The 15470-nt window shown below is 46.8% G+C and overlaps 1 protein-coding gene across 17 annotated transcripts in view; it reads right to left on the reverse strand.

Annotated features, from left to right (window-relative positions):
* Window positions 1–15470, reverse strand: part of PPARD (peroxisome proliferator activated receptor delta) — a 117531-nt gene that overhangs the window by 101377 nt on the left and 684 nt on the right. The gene's annotated exons all lie outside the window — the stretch shown is intronic.

The raw sequence follows: 15470 nt of genomic DNA on the forward strand, positions 1-15470 counted from the left end.
ACTACGGACAGCTGCCGGTTCCCCCATGGGGTCCTGCAGGCAATCACTGTCTGGAGTCAACATCCACTCCAACCGATATTCAAATGCAAAGAGGAAGACAAACAGTCTTGAAGTTCTGCTTAGTCCAACCAGTATTCACTGGCACCCACCTACAGCGCTGGGAGCAAACATAATGCTAACAATAAACAACACTCTGTGAGCACCTCCTCTGTTACTTTCCATGTATGAGCTCTTTCAATCCTCAAGTCATCCCTGAGTGGTAGGGTCTGCAGTTATCTCCCCCATGTTACAGATGAGGAAGCCACAGAGGGATAAAGTGACTTGCCCAAGGCCACTAGTAGAGCCAGAACTTAGTCCCATGCCATCTGGCTGTTAACCAGTACCCCAGAATCCCTCAAAGTTCTTATCCTCAGAAACAGACAGTGAGGTGCAAATACAAAGAGTGCCACATGCTACTTCCTGTTCTGCTCCAGGGAAAAGCTCATTCCCTTTTCAGAAGCTAAAGAAATGAGGAAGGTGGTTATCCCTGTCCAGGATCCCCTGGACCTACAGCTGGCCAGAAGAGGGGCCATCAAGGCAGTGCCCACAGTCCAAGGACCCAGCCAACAACACCACTGAGAAGCCACCTATGCCTGCCTCTTCTGATTCCCAATGCCTTCCCTGAACCCTAAACCCTGCTTCCAGCCAGGAAGTGGATGCAGAAATAAACATAGCTCTCTAAAAATAAACCAAGGATGGCAAGATGCAAGAAATAAGAAAATCCTAATGCCACAGCTGGTTTGAGCCCAGTAAGTCTTGCCAGTCTGGAGGGCCTGTGTTGCTGAGCCAGACAGGTGCCAAGAGCCCCGATTCCCCTTCAGGTTCTGCTCACAGCCTGCAGATGTATACTTACCTTTCATACACCCACATATGCCTGGAATGGCAGGCTAAGATGACATGAGCAGGAAGAGCAGAGTTATTGAACTGAGAACAATGGGGCTCCAATGGGCTCAAACCCCAGCTCCAGCATTTGTCAGCTGTGTGACTTGAGCAATTTGTTTCACCTCTCTATTACATAGAAATGCCAGTACACACATCTTGTGGACTGGTATGAATACAGTGAGCTCATCGGTGGGGTAATGCCTAGCCCAAGGGAGAATCTGAACAAAGGCAATTTCCTTCCTTTCTTCTCTCCATATGTGCATATCAGGGCCATCCTTCTCTTTCTCCTCTCCTTTCACAAGATTGAAAGCAGGCTGATTAATTACTTGGAGCAGAAATTGTTTTTCTCTCCAAGTCCTCCCAACCTACATGCCTGGCGCACAAGTTGGCTGATTATTTCTTATGGTTCTAAGGGGCTGCTCACTGCCTTAGTGCAGACCTAACAGGCCACTAAGCACAGCCATTCTCCAGGTCTCCTCTGCCCACTGACCTGGAATGAGATTCTGCAGGGGGGCTCCAAAGCCTTCCAACATTTAGTTCAGCCCCATAACCAACATGAGACTCAGCAGTGCTTGAGAGCAGGGAGTGTTCTCTGAAGCCAACACCAGTCTAGCCAGTCAAGCAGGTGCTTTGCAAACTGGAAGAATTAGATTCAGCCAACCATCCCTCTGTGGGGAACGCATTCTGTGTGGTGATCAAAGACATGATGGGCTTTAATTACCTGGGTTCAAATCTCAGCCATGCACTTATTCAGGCAACCTTCCTAACCAGTCTGAGTCTCAGCCTCCTCCTCTGTAAAGGGGTATGAAGATTCCTACCTCTCAGGGTTGTGTGGATTGAACAAGGTGATACATTAAAGTGATTAGCAAAGGGCATTCAACATATGAGAGCTATCTTCTGCTCAGCTACTAGGTAGCTTTCTGTCAGGAATAGAAAGGGGATTAGGCAAGGGTGAGCCAGGCTCCTGAAAAAATCAACAGTTCAATGTCATAGCCTAAAATGCAGGCAGTAACTCCACCATAACATACCACCCAAGCCAGAGGTGTGAGAAGGGGGCCTTTCTAGTCCCCCAGTGGAGGAAGTGGGGAGAAGGAGGCAAATGGGAAAGACCACCAAAGACAAAAATCTCAGTTGTCTCCACTGAGTTTTAACCAAAGGGAGGGGCAACAACTGAGAAAGGGGTCCTAGAGTGAACACGTCAGCGTAACTTTCCTTGTCCAAATGTCTGACTTCTGCCCCATGAAATGACTTCCCAGACAGGGCTCTGGCAAAGTCCAGTGCCAAGGCCACTCTGTGGGATGAAGGCCACTTACACTGGCCATCCAGTCACCCTTCCAACTGACAAATGCTTGGTGAGCATCTCTGCACAAGGCCTTCTCCATCAAGAAGCCAGTTTCTAGGGAGATGATTTTTTTAAATTGAAATATACTTGATATATAAGAGGAAATTATCTTTGATCATGGCTAATGAACACCCAGCAGGACTAAGGACATGACAGAGCACTGCAGGCTGCTCCCCTGAGCCACAGTGAAGTCTCTGACTCATAAAAAACATCAGAGGGATGGGCCACTTCCTTCTTACAATGGAAGCAGAAAGGAGGGCAAGATCAGGCTGTAGTCCACAGAGAGAAAGCAGCATACAGGCAGAAGCACTGGGAGCACTGGAACTAGCTCAGGAACCAGCTCCTTGGTCATCTACAATGTGCCCAGGGTGGAGGTACAAAAGTGAGTCAAAAGCAGATGGTCCTGGGAGTGGGGGAGAAGGCAAAGCTACCCTAGGCTCACAGGGGACACAGGCAGGCCTTGGCCTGGGTGCAGATATGCCTACTGGGTCAGGAAATGGGCTAGAGAATGGACAAAATGTTTTTGTAAAAGGTGGCACTCTACAAGGATATGAAAGGCAAACTCTAAGTAGAAGCTGTCAATATACTGGGGAGTTAGGATGCCAAAAAGAAAAGTCATAGGAATCACACACTCTAATAGGATATAAACAGGGCCTAGATTAATACAGTTTTGGTTGGATGCATTCTGAAGTTTGGGGATTAATTTTCCTAGCGATTTTCACTTGGGAGATAGAAATTATTATTGGACAAATTGTTTATTACTGAGGGTATTATGCTCAGTGAAATAAACCAGGTGGAGAAAGACAAATACCATATGATTTCACTTATTTGTGGAATCTAAAAGCCAAACCAAACAAAATGAACAAAACAGCAGTAGACTCTTAAATACTAAGAAGTGACTGGTGGTTACCATGGGAGAGGGGTTGGGGTGAGTGGGTGGGGAGGTTGAGGGGGATAAAGGGTCACAAAAATCTCAATCACAGTGTAAGCTGGTCACAGGGGTGGAAGTGCAGCATGAAGACTATAGCCAATGATTCTGTAACATCTTCCTATGCTGACACATAGTAACTGCACTAGTTGGGGTGAGGATTTAATAATGTGGGTAACTATAGAACCACTGTGTTGTATATGTGAAACCAACATAAGATTGTGAATCAACTATACTTCAATTCAAAAAATTTGTTTATTACCAAAGATTTTTTTATTTTTCAATGATAATCAATATATTCATTACCAAATAATTTTTATTTTTTAATGACAATCTGTTCTGGGCAGCATCATCTGGGACTGGGAAAGATGGAAGACCGAATCTGGGAGACCTGGTCCCAAGATAACAATGAAGTTTACTGTGGCCTACTCACTGTGTCACACGGGAATGTTGTAACAGCACTAGAACTGTCATGGGGTCACTACTCAGGTAGAGAGTGACTTTTTAAGCTGGGCTTACTTGACCTTTTGGGATCTGATCCTTAAAAATGCAAGCAACATTGTGAGGACTAGAGGAGGCCAAGTCCTGAGGTTTGAAATGGCCACTCCCAGGGATGGAAGAGTTCATGGCTCAGGGATGTGGAGCGGCCTGTGAGGGCCAGGAGCCTAGGTAATGACCGCAATGTGCAGGAGCACCAGCTTGCGTGCTCCACTCTCCCAGCAGCCCCCAGCCACCCAGGTGGAGCAACAAGGAAGAGGGCAGGCTGTGGTGCTGCTCCTGTGGAGGAAGGACAGGGCAGGGAGAGAAGGAGGCAGTTAAGAAAGCATTTGTTGCGAGAGAACTGAGGGACCCACACTAGGTAGACTAGGAGGGGAGGAGTGGAAAGAAGTGGCAGCCTCGAGGGCCTGGAGGTCCTCATGGGACTGAGAAGCAGGGTGGTGGAAGTGAGGACCCCCAGAAACTGTCTCAGTACTGCCTGGTGAGAGCGGCCAATCTGCATGTCTAGACACACAGCTCTATCCCAGCACTGACAGTGCGACCGCTGTCCATATTCAGAAAGAGGATGCTGTTTTTTTCTTTCTACTAATTTTCTGAGCTGACTGTATTTATTTGCTGATGGTCCTTAGGTATGATGTGACAATATTCTACAGAAAGGAATTAAGGAACATAGGTATAAAGACTGAGAGTGGTGTGAGAAAAGGGCGGAAGGGGCAAAGTGCCATGTAAAGTAAGAGATTTTATGGTGCTTCAGGGTCACTGGTGCTCTGGCCCAGCCACATCTCTGACCTCACCTCCTATTCTCTTTCTCTCTCACTCTGCTTTAGCCACACTGGCCTCCTGGCTATTCCTTGAAAACACCAGCCATGCTCCTGCCTGAGGATCTTTGTACTTATTTTTCCTCTGCCTGTAAGATTTTTCCCACACATGGCTCGCTGTCCTCTTTCAGATCAAGTATTACCTTCTCAGTAAGGCCCTCTTCAAGCCCTCTATTTAAAACTGCCACCACATCTCTCCTGCTTTATTTTTCAATATAGCACTTATTATCATCTGATATGCTATTTACTTAATTCTGGCCCCCTCCCTTTCCCCACAACCATGAGAGCAGGAGACTGCTTTATCTGTTTCGTCCACTCCTTCAACCCCAGTGCCTAGAATAGTACCTGGCACAAAGAAGTACCCAGCAATACCTACTGAATGGATAAAAGGAGGAAGAGGGGAGGGGAAGATGAAGTTGGGAGTCAGATTCAAACTAGTCCTGGATCCTCTAAAGCCTGAAAGAAACCCTTTATTATGGATCTGACTGCAGGTGTGTCGGGGGCCAGTTCCAAAAGCAAGGATCAGATTCCATCTGGGGCCTCCTCTTTTGTTCCAGGACACCCTAAAAGGTTCCCCAGAGACCACACTGTCTCAGATACTAGTCTGGAAAGAGGCTGAACCTAGAATCTCCAACTGCCATGAAAGGGATGCTCTAAAACCGCCTTAAAATCAGAGTAAGGATTAGTCAAGTGCCACCTGTGCTTGGAGGCAAATGAGCCCTGGAGGAGTTTCCTGTTGCCACTCTAACAAATTACCACACACTTAGTGGTTTAAAGCAAAACATATTTCTTCTCTTACAGTCTGAAGATCAAAATTAGTTTTACTGGGCCAAAATCAAGGTATTGGCAGTCTCATGCTTCCTCCAGAGGTTCTAGGGGAGCATTTGTTTCCTTGCCCTGTCCAGCTTCTAGAGCTGCATTCCTTGCATTCCCTGGCCTCTTCCTCCATCTTCAGAGCCAGCATAGTAGAATCCTGCTGCAGCAGTCACACTGCCTTCTTCTGTATCAAATTTCCCTTTGCCACCCTCTTAAAAGTACACTTGTGAGTGCACTCAGGGCCCCTTCAGGTAATCCAGGATAATCTCCCCATCTCGAGCTCCTTAAAGTAATCACACCAGCAAAGTCCGTTCTGCCACATAAGGTAGCATCCACAGGTCCCAAGGGTTATGGCCTGGGTGTCACTGGAGTCGTTACCCTGTCTACCACCATGGAAGACAGACTCCAAACATTTGGAAGAAACATAGTTCAGATCTCTGGTCCATATAAAAGAAGAATCAGATTGGGAGTCCTGGCCGGACCCTGGGCCAGTGTCTTTCTTTAGCTGTAGTTGCTTGCCGTTACCTAGGGGTGGGGGATTAACTTCACAGAACTGAGCATTTTGGCCCTTGGAGGGACTCCTTAGAAGAGAAGTGTAGTTTTCTCTTCTCCAACCTGAAGCCCACACGGACCCTCAGGAGTCCATCCTAGGGGATCTCTGGACTGTCCTGAAGGCTTTTACTGGAGAAGAAGCTATGAAGAAATGGGCTGAGCAAGATGAACACGCTCTAGGTCAGGGATAGGAGGTAAGCTTTTGCTCATGAGAACTCCCTGGAGTGGAAGGTTCTGTGAGGACTGGAGAGCAAGATGGCTGTTAATGACAGTCCCCATGCTACATGTTACCAACTCTGCTCCACATGGCACCTCTAAGAGCTAGAGGAAGGTGGCTTCTGCCCAGAAACTAAAAGACTTGGAGAAGCAAAGCATAAGAAACACAACCCCTGCAGGAGATGGCTTTTCACCTTGGACACTGTCCCTCTGCTGTGTAGCTATCGTGTGGTTTCTTACTTAGGAGGACGATTGCTCCTTGTGAACTCCTTCACTCCTCCCCAAAACCCTCAAGGCCCAGGCAGGTGAGTGACAAGGGTAAATTTCCAATGTCAGAACTATATGCTTATCTGATTGGTTTTACTGATTTGATGTTCACCAGTGGTCCCAGCTGGCCAGAAATATTCACTGGACAAACAGTACAGCAATGGTTTTCAATAAGGGGTGATTTTGCCCCCTAGGAGACATGTGGCAATGTCTACAGACATTCCTCATTTTCACAACTGAGGAGGGGGTGCTCTGGACAGCACCCCCAGCAAAGCATTAGCAGCCCACAATGGCTCCAGCACTGTGGCAGAGGAACCGTGTGCCAGAGGAAACGGAGGCAAAGGAAGTAACATGAGGGGAACAAGGAAATGTTTTAGATAGGGGAAACTGAGGGAAAGCATGCCTTGCTTGCTTGTTTGGAAAGGGAGATGATGAGTAGAGCTCTGGGTTCGGGCAAATTCAAGGATAGCCTGCTTTTCGAGGAGAGAGGGGTCCTGCAGACTGCTGTGAATGCAGGGCAGCCCGCTCCACTAGTACTGCCCCTGGGAGAGCAGAGTTGGCCTGTACTTCCAGGGGAGTAGTGGCCAAGCCACTGCGCCTCTGAGGTCACCACTTGGTGAGGGAAATGCCAAAAGCAGTGATAAGATAAAGATTGAGGAATTACAGCAGATACACATAAAAGTAATGGAAATCTGTGTTTAGATATCTATTAGTATAACAGCACAGGCATGAACTTAAGCGCAAGGTCGAGTTCCCATAACACCTGGGAGCCTCTCCCTTGTCATGAGAGAACTCTATCAAAGCTGTGCTGCTACTGGCTGTGGAAAATTCACTAATGGTCTCAGGAGAGCTGCAGATATGACTACAAGGCTGGGCAGAAGTTAGGATTTAAAGACCAGACTCAAAAGAAAAAGGAGTGCCACAACGCACTGCCAGAACGCCAAGAACTGCTCATGAGAAGATGAAGACTCCCCATGCTGAGGCTGGGCTCCTGCTGCCACAGCCTGTCAGTCAACAGAGGAACACGCTCAGGAAGGCACTTTGTCCGGAGCTCACCACTCCGGACCTAGCTCAGCAGAAAGGAGACGAGCCAGAACTTAATGAGGTTTGCATTAATCACAAAGTCATAACCCAGACATCAGAGCAAAGAGTCATCCCAGGACTGCCCAACCCAATGCACTCCAGCTCTTCCCACAGCCTCCTCCCAGACAGACAGAGCTGGAGACTGGGCTAGGGGCCAGGAAAGAGGTGCTGAACCCCAGAAGCCAGGGCCCCAGGGAGGCAGGAAGGAGCCACTCTGTGCTGACACTGCAGCCCAAGCGGTCTGCTTTGTCTCAAGGAGTTCCTCAGTCTTGTCCTCATTTACAGTGTTGTTGTTTTCTCCTCTTTCCCCCTCTCCCTACCATTTTCTAATCTGTCCCCCTCTTCTTCTCACTCCTCTCCTCCTTCTAGTGTTTTCTAATGCTCTATGATACTGAAACTCAAGTGTATTCGAATCAGTTAGTGGTGCTACATGAAGCTTTATCTTCCCTTTTTAAGTAAGTTATGATTAACTTTTTAAAATGCTGTAGACAAAATGAAAGTTCCTGTGGTCAGGATTCTCACCTGGCCCTGGTTGGCTAGCTCACTACATACGTGTGGGCAATACGTTGCTATTGACTGTATATAAAGAGCTCGGTGACAAGGTAGCAAGGCTACAGGAGAGCAGAGGTTGGAGTGGTGGCAATGCCGAAGACAAAGGCCCAGAGGACAGCTGTGCAGGCCAAGAGGCCCAGAGGCAGAGATCCACTTGCTGCATGCAGATTCGCTGAGTGAACGAAATTTTAAGTGACTGACCTGCCACTGTGGAAGTAAAGTTGGGTATAATATAACCCTTTCACCCCAAGAATGTTCTACTGTTATTTCTTTGGTCACATTGAATCCATAGTGAACTTGCCTGGGCTGAAACCCATTGGCAAGACATATGCCTTGACAATAAAAACGAAATTTAGTTGCCTTCTAATTTTTATGACCCCTTTAATCTCTCTTGACTCACAAGCATCCCTAAATAATGGAAGGGAGGGGTGTTACCTCACCCAGGTGTTGGGTATGTAATCTGCAGGGCTGATAGATCAAAATTAGTAAATTTAACAGCAACCAGAGGAACTCAGGTTTAATATGAAGAATTTCCTTACTTTTAAGCTACTGTAGTTGACTCCTACCTAACCTCTCTACCTCCATTCTTTCTCCATTCAACCCACCTTTTTGCAATATTGACACAATCACTCCTTGCTCCAAAACCATCAATGGCTACCCACTGCCCAAAGACCAGAGTGCAAATCCCTTCACCTGGCATGCTGTGGCCTCTATCAGCCTACTAGGAATTTTCTAACTCACAGTAGTTTCCAGGAATGGAAATGGTGAGAAGATGCACTTTTCTCCAGGGATTATTCATACACAGGCCAGGTTACCTCACAATAATGGTTGCTAAAAGAAGTGAAAGCTGGTCTCCAAGGAGGCTGCTCTCCCTAGCAGTGAACCATGCCTCTTGGTATTCACACCCTTGAGCAGTCCTTTCCCTGAATCTAAACCAGTCCCATGACTGAAAAAAAACACAAAAAGTGACATTGTGTGACTTCCAAGGAGGGATAGGTCATTTTGAAGAAACCTTGCATTTATACCTGGATCTCTTGAGGTTCTTCTGCTCAGAACCCAGCAGCCATGCTGTGAGGAGCCCAAAGCATATGAAGCGGCCACATGCAGGCACTCCGGTCCACAGCCAGCTTCAAGCACCAGCCATGTGAGAGGGCCAGCATGGAGCCCCAGCCTGGCTTGGCCTCCAGATGACTCCCCCTGCCCTTGCTTCCATGCGACCACAGCAGCATGCTGTACTGCCCAGAGGAGCCCAGTCAACCACAGAACCATCCAAGACAGTAAAGTGCCACTTTCATTTAAGAATGTCCTAGATGGACCAATAAAAACTAACTTTATTCAATCCTGACCCTTAGGTACAAGTCTTTTAAATATTCTGTGTAACAGAATTACATTTACATGAATGTCTGTGTGGGGAAGTTAGGGTTCCTATGGCCAGGATCCTCACTGAACTTCAACCACCTGATGAGGTAACTGGCCTGTTGCTGGGCTGCCGCTTCCACACCTGTGGGCAATAAGCTATTGTTGCCCTATATAGAGAGCTCGGCCCAGTGCTCTGGGTGGAGGCAGAGACACTAGTGCTCGACCTACCGCCGGGTAATAAACCCTTCACCCCAAGAATGTTTTACTGTGGATTCCTTTGGTCACACTGAATCCATAGCGAACTTGCCCGGGGCTGAAACCCATTAGCAAGACAGACTGTCTCAAGAAAAAAACAATTTGTGCCTGTTTGAGCTGCAAGCTAAATTAAACTTAAGCCACTTTTTTCGTCAAACACTATTTTTATTTGAAAGAAAATAATAACAGACAAATTAAAATTTAGACTTTTGATATTTGTTATATTTTTTTTCTTGGAAATTAATACAGTGAGATTGTCACTTCAAGAAAGAAAACCTGACAGTATGTTGCCAGTGATAAAAATCAAGCTTTCAAGAGAAAATTCACATTATGGAAAACTTGTACACACCACTATGAGCTTGACAGCTTGCCAATACTTAAAGACTTTCTGATGAATTTGGTGGTGATATTAATGATTTACTGATATTGTAAAATGAATTATGTCAACATTTAGAAGATCTACATAACTCGGTGAACCAGTATTCCCAATGACCAACTCAAAGTAAAAGATTCATTCAAACTGCAAGATGGACTGGTGGATTTTTATGCTGCAAAGTATGAAAAGTCTGTTGGCAAGGTCTCAGACTCCACATTCCAGGTAACTTTTAAGAAATCACCACTTGTCAAGTTTTGGTATAGTATCAAAGAAGAATATCCACAATTATCCGCAAAGCTATTAAAATACCCCTCTCTTTCTCAACTACAAATCTTCGCGAAGTCAGACTTTCTTCGTATTGTTCAAATAAAACAACACATTTCAAGATATTAAACACAGAAGCAGTTACGAGAATTCAGCTATCTTCCATAAAACCAGACATTAAGAGAAATTAGCAAAAATGTAGAATGGTATCACTCCTCTCAACTTTTTTGTTTTGAAAAACAGCTATTTTTCATAAAAAATGTCACTGATGATAAATGTAATGTTTATTATTATTGTTAATGATTTAATACTTAATGACCTTTTTAAATCCCTATTTTAATTTCTAACATGGTAAACAAAAAGTTCTTGAGTCTTTGACAATTTATAAGAGGGTAAAGAGGTTTTAAAGCCAAAAGTTATAAAGTCACTATTTACGATATTCTAAACTTGACTTCAAAATAAACCAACTTTCTTTCAAGCCCTGATCTGAAACCCTGTTTCTTCAGGGGCCAAGTCAATCCTCAGTGATGACTTTCTCTTCTAAATGAGGAGTGCCCACAGGCTCACTAATATTTAAAAAAATCTTTTTGTGCATGTCTTCTCCCCCTACTAGATTTCATACACTTCCAAGAAGTGCCTCAGATAGAAAAGACTGAGACAACTAAGAAGACCACAATTTGTCAAGAGTAACGGTGAAAAATCTGATAAAGCTACAGCCTCACCTCTGCCAATGGAAACTAAGAAAGAAAACTTCTAGCTGGGACTGGGGACTCAAAGCTCAGGGATGAACTGGACAACCGGACATGTACAACTGCTACCACTGTGGATGGCTGCTGCAGAAACAAATGACCAAGCAAACCAACTCCACTCTACCTATTGGAGGAACTCCCTGCTAGCGGGAACTTCCACCTCTCTCTGCTCAAGGGACGTCAGAAACCTCCCAACCCAACCCCCACTCCTTCCTCCTTCAATTTCCTTCAGAGGAAAGGACTTGGGTACAGGTTTGAGAACAGGAGGGGCCCCTGACTGAGGCCTTCCTAAAAGATCCACAAACAACCTGACCCTCACAGATTGACAGACACACAGGCTCAGCACCCTGTCTGGCAACAGGAAAACCCACAGGGTGTTAAAAGGCAGAGAAAGGGAAGTGAAGCCCATAAACAGCTACTGGAACCACTGAACTTCAGAGATTTAAACAAATCAGACAGAAGCCCCATATTTCCCCTGGCCCCCAACAGGGACCCCCACGACAGTCCAGCCTCCCAAATATGACAATGGACAGTGAATTCCCTGGAGCTCCCCTTCTGAGAGTTTATAGTATCTGCCAGGCATCTGAGAACAAACAGGGAAACAGCAGTGAGAAGCTCAGAGCATTGTTCAGGCTCTGGTGAGGACCTGCTGCCCCAACAAAGATGGAAGAAACGAGTCTGCATTACGCCCAGCTCTCACATATGCCAGCAAACTACAGACCCATGAGACAGGGACTGAATCTGTTTTTTCACTATCATCATTTCCCAAGAGCCCAGTGCTACACTTGGCACATAGTAAGCACTCAAAAATGTTTGTTGCATAAATGAAAGAGAATGATGGTCATCATCTTTATCTCCTGGCACCCATAAGGGGAGAGAAAAAAGTCTGTATATTTATTCTTTCACCAAATATTTATGTAGCAACTCCTCTGTGCCAGGCATTGTCCTAGACACAATAGGAAGGAAAATATCCCTTTTCTTGAGGATTTCATGTTTTAGTGAGTATGAAGGAGACAATCTCAATGCTCCCCATAGAACTACATAAGCCATAGACATTTAATAATTATCTAATAAGTGCCCACTATATGCAAGTGATGGGTACCAGATGCTAGGACAGACACCTGGAATCTGGGACTTGGCCCTATGAAATTATTTCATCTTCTAGACCAGGATCCTAAATCTGGGATGTGTCAATCATTTGTCAGAGGCCCCTGGGTAAGGAAAACAGGAACAGAAGCCACTGTGTAAGTACCACACGCATGCCCAAAACACCACACAACACTGCATGATAGAAAGAAACCCAGCATCTTTAGCTGAGAGGCACTAGAGGTCAGAAAAGCAGCTCTAATATGTTATAACTAAACACCAGAGCTCAAAGAGTGCTCCTAGCAAGCTGGCTCCTCCTTTGTTCCTCACACATGCACTCGGAGGTGTTGTTATTCTGAGCCTGAGTCAGCAAATATTTCCAGTCCTGGAAGTAGTCTGCTCATTTCCAAGTAAGCAGACACCAGCTTGCTGATTTTACCAGGGTGGGGCAGAAGGAGCTAACGAGGTGAAGAAGCTGGAGCCCAACACCTCCATGGGTGGAAGCTCATAAATGGAGATGCCCTGAGTCATGCTCGATTCCCTGACTGAAGCCCCATGGAGACAGGCCTGGAGTCACACCTTAATCACCAGCCTCTGAGTTACGAAGGCCAGGAACCATCTGCCAAGGAAGAAGACCCACAAGTTTGAAACCTGATGCAAGGGACCATTTCCTCCCAGCCAGGCTCAAGTAAGTGCCCAGCTCCTCTGACATGGTGGAATCCAGCTGCTCCAGATAGCATTCCCACCCTGCATCCAAAGGCACAGGAAAAAGCTCAGGGACATAAAGCTATCTACAAAAAGCAGCCACTGGGCAATCTGGGATAACATGTACAAACAAGGGCAGCATGCACACGACTTCTGACGTGACAAGCGAGAGGCTGGCAGGACAAAGTCTGTGGACAAGCTGAGTAAGGAGGAAGAGAGTGTTCCCAGCTGGAACACTCTAGACAATGCTGGGCAGTGCAGAAGCTCCTGGCATTTCCAGGCCCTATGGAAGCACTGGACGAAGGCCCCAATGTTTAGCTTCCCATGCTGGGAGGTGGGCCTCCATGACAGAATATAGCTGATGCCTTTAGAAGCCACAGGCCCAATTCCTCCTGAGAGAGAGAGAAGCTGCACTGTCCCAGGACATGCCAGGATCCACAGGCCCTAGTGACAGCTTGCACAACAGCAAAGACAGCTGCATTCTATCCAAAACAGAGGCTACCAGCAACCCAGGCAAGCACCCAAAACTGGCTGTCCTCCCACCAGGCCCTTGGGAAAGGGGTCTGAGAGATAACAGGTGGGGTTAGAAGGCTGAGTAAGGCCAATTCTTCCTGACCAGGCTGAGACACACACCAAAAGAGGAAAGCAGTGGGGGAGTAGCAAGGAAAAAGGGAGCCACATGAGAGAGCAGCTCATTAAACTAAGGGGCTGATGTACGACCACATGTAAACAAATGTCAGGGGTCCGTCTGCCTACACCTTTGAAAAAGAGAAGCAGGCTGACCCAGGCTCTGCAAAAATCACTGAATGGGAACTTGGTACTGGATATTTATGACTGACTATCTATGCAAAAAACAATGGAGTGGGCAAACTGTAGGAAGCTATCTGGCCAGGGCTGCTGGAGCTTCTCAGGCCTTTCTCACCTGCTGCCCCGGTGAGCAGCAGGGCTAATGGGTAAGCAAAGGCAGAAAAGTAGCAAAGTCCTCAAAGGAGTCAGACCAGCACACAACCACGACTTTATCAGAATGACCTATTAAAACCCCAGAAGTATGTTTCCCATAGGAATAAGGGACCCCTTTTGGTCCATTCTGCCCAAATCCCCCAAGTGCTGCTTAGGAGGGGGCTCAGGGTCAGTGGAGAGGAGACTGGCTCAGCCATCCATGATCCTATTCCTTTCACAAATGAGGGTCAATGCACAAGAGAAGTGAAGAGCTCTAAAGTCTAGTCTGTCTGGTATAGTTGGCTCTCCACTACAGGTCCTGAAGGTTGCCAATTCTGTGTCCAATTTTGGCTCAAAGACAGAGAACACGATCCTCAAAAGAGAAGACCTAGAAACCCAGGGCCAGGTGAAATAACAGCCTTCATTTCTAAATGTGAGATTGGGTCATGCTTTCAGAATCTTCCAGGATCAGATTGGGCAGAAACAGAGGATAGGTTATTTCCTGCAGCTCTCTCTAGGGTACTGATGCCAAATAAAAGCTCAAATTGGAAGACATTTGAAAAGAACTTCCTACCTTGCAAGAAGGTTAAACACCCTTGAAGGTGGTGGGCTCACTACCCCAGAGATGATCTCTGTGGCTGGAAGCACCTCAAGAGCCTGACACAGTCTAACTAATGCAGCCCCACGACTTGCCCCATCAGATACATACCTGACATCCCAAGCTACACCTGGGCTAAGAGAACAGAACCTCAGGGTCAGCCTCCCTCTTGGATCAACAAGATATCAAGCTCCCAAGGGAAAAGAGAGAACCTTCAGGAGAACCTGCTTAGTGACCAACTTCGGAGGCCCTAACTCATTCAGGGGGTTCCAGATGTGAGAAGGAAAATCAGGAAGCCAACAATAATGAATGAAACTGATGTCTGCGAGCCCCAGGGTTGTTGGGCTGGCAACCTACTTCAAAACTCAATTAGGAAAGAAATGTTCTGGAGCCAGTACAGAGGAAAAAGGATGAGGACCACAGGCATTCTTTGAGGCTCAGCTTCTGGAGTCTTCTCTTAGCTTTCTGGGATTGGGCATAGGGTGGAGGGTGGGAGTGAGGGCTGACAGAGATAGGCTGGGGTAACACCGTTTAAATGTGTTTGATAACTCCAGAGTGGGAAGACACAGAGCCCTGTTTCCTGGACGGGAAAGAGTTGGATGAGGCCTCCAGCTACCCCTGGCGCACACCCAACTCAGCGGCCAGTCTCTCTCCAAGGGTTCCTGGAAGTCAACAGACCCATAAAGGGGAAGTATTAAAGCTGAGATTAGAATGGCCTACAAACTGGACACCATCCCTGATGCAACACCAGTAAACGCTCCCACACAGGCATGTCTGCTATTTACCTCAGACATTCAGTCCCTTAACTTCAGTCAGGAGCTGAACACCCCTCCTCACAGGTATCTCAACTGCAGGTCAAGGGAAAGCAGAGTAAGTAGAATGTGGAGCTAATGCTTCTCCCTGAAGCAAGAGCGAGGAACTGGCAGGGAAGGGGAGGTGGGTGACAGGAATGGAGGGAACAGGGCTGGTAAGAAGAAAATCAGAGAGAGGGGCAAAAACAGGGCCTCTGTGGGGAGCCAGAGTAGGAGGGGCTTAGGTAGACAGGGATTGCAGGCACGGGACTGAAAAGCCTCACAACACGGCGAGGAAGATGGTGAGCCGCACTACTGAGAGGATCCAGACAACGGGGGAAGGAAGAGCCAGAGA

The sequence above is a fragment of the Manis javanica genome, chromosome 16 (genome assembly GCF_040802235.1).
Source record: "Manis javanica isolate MJ-LG chromosome 16, MJ_LKY, whole genome shotgun sequence".
NCBI lineage: Eukaryota > Metazoa > Chordata > Mammalia > Pholidota > Manidae > Manis > Manis javanica.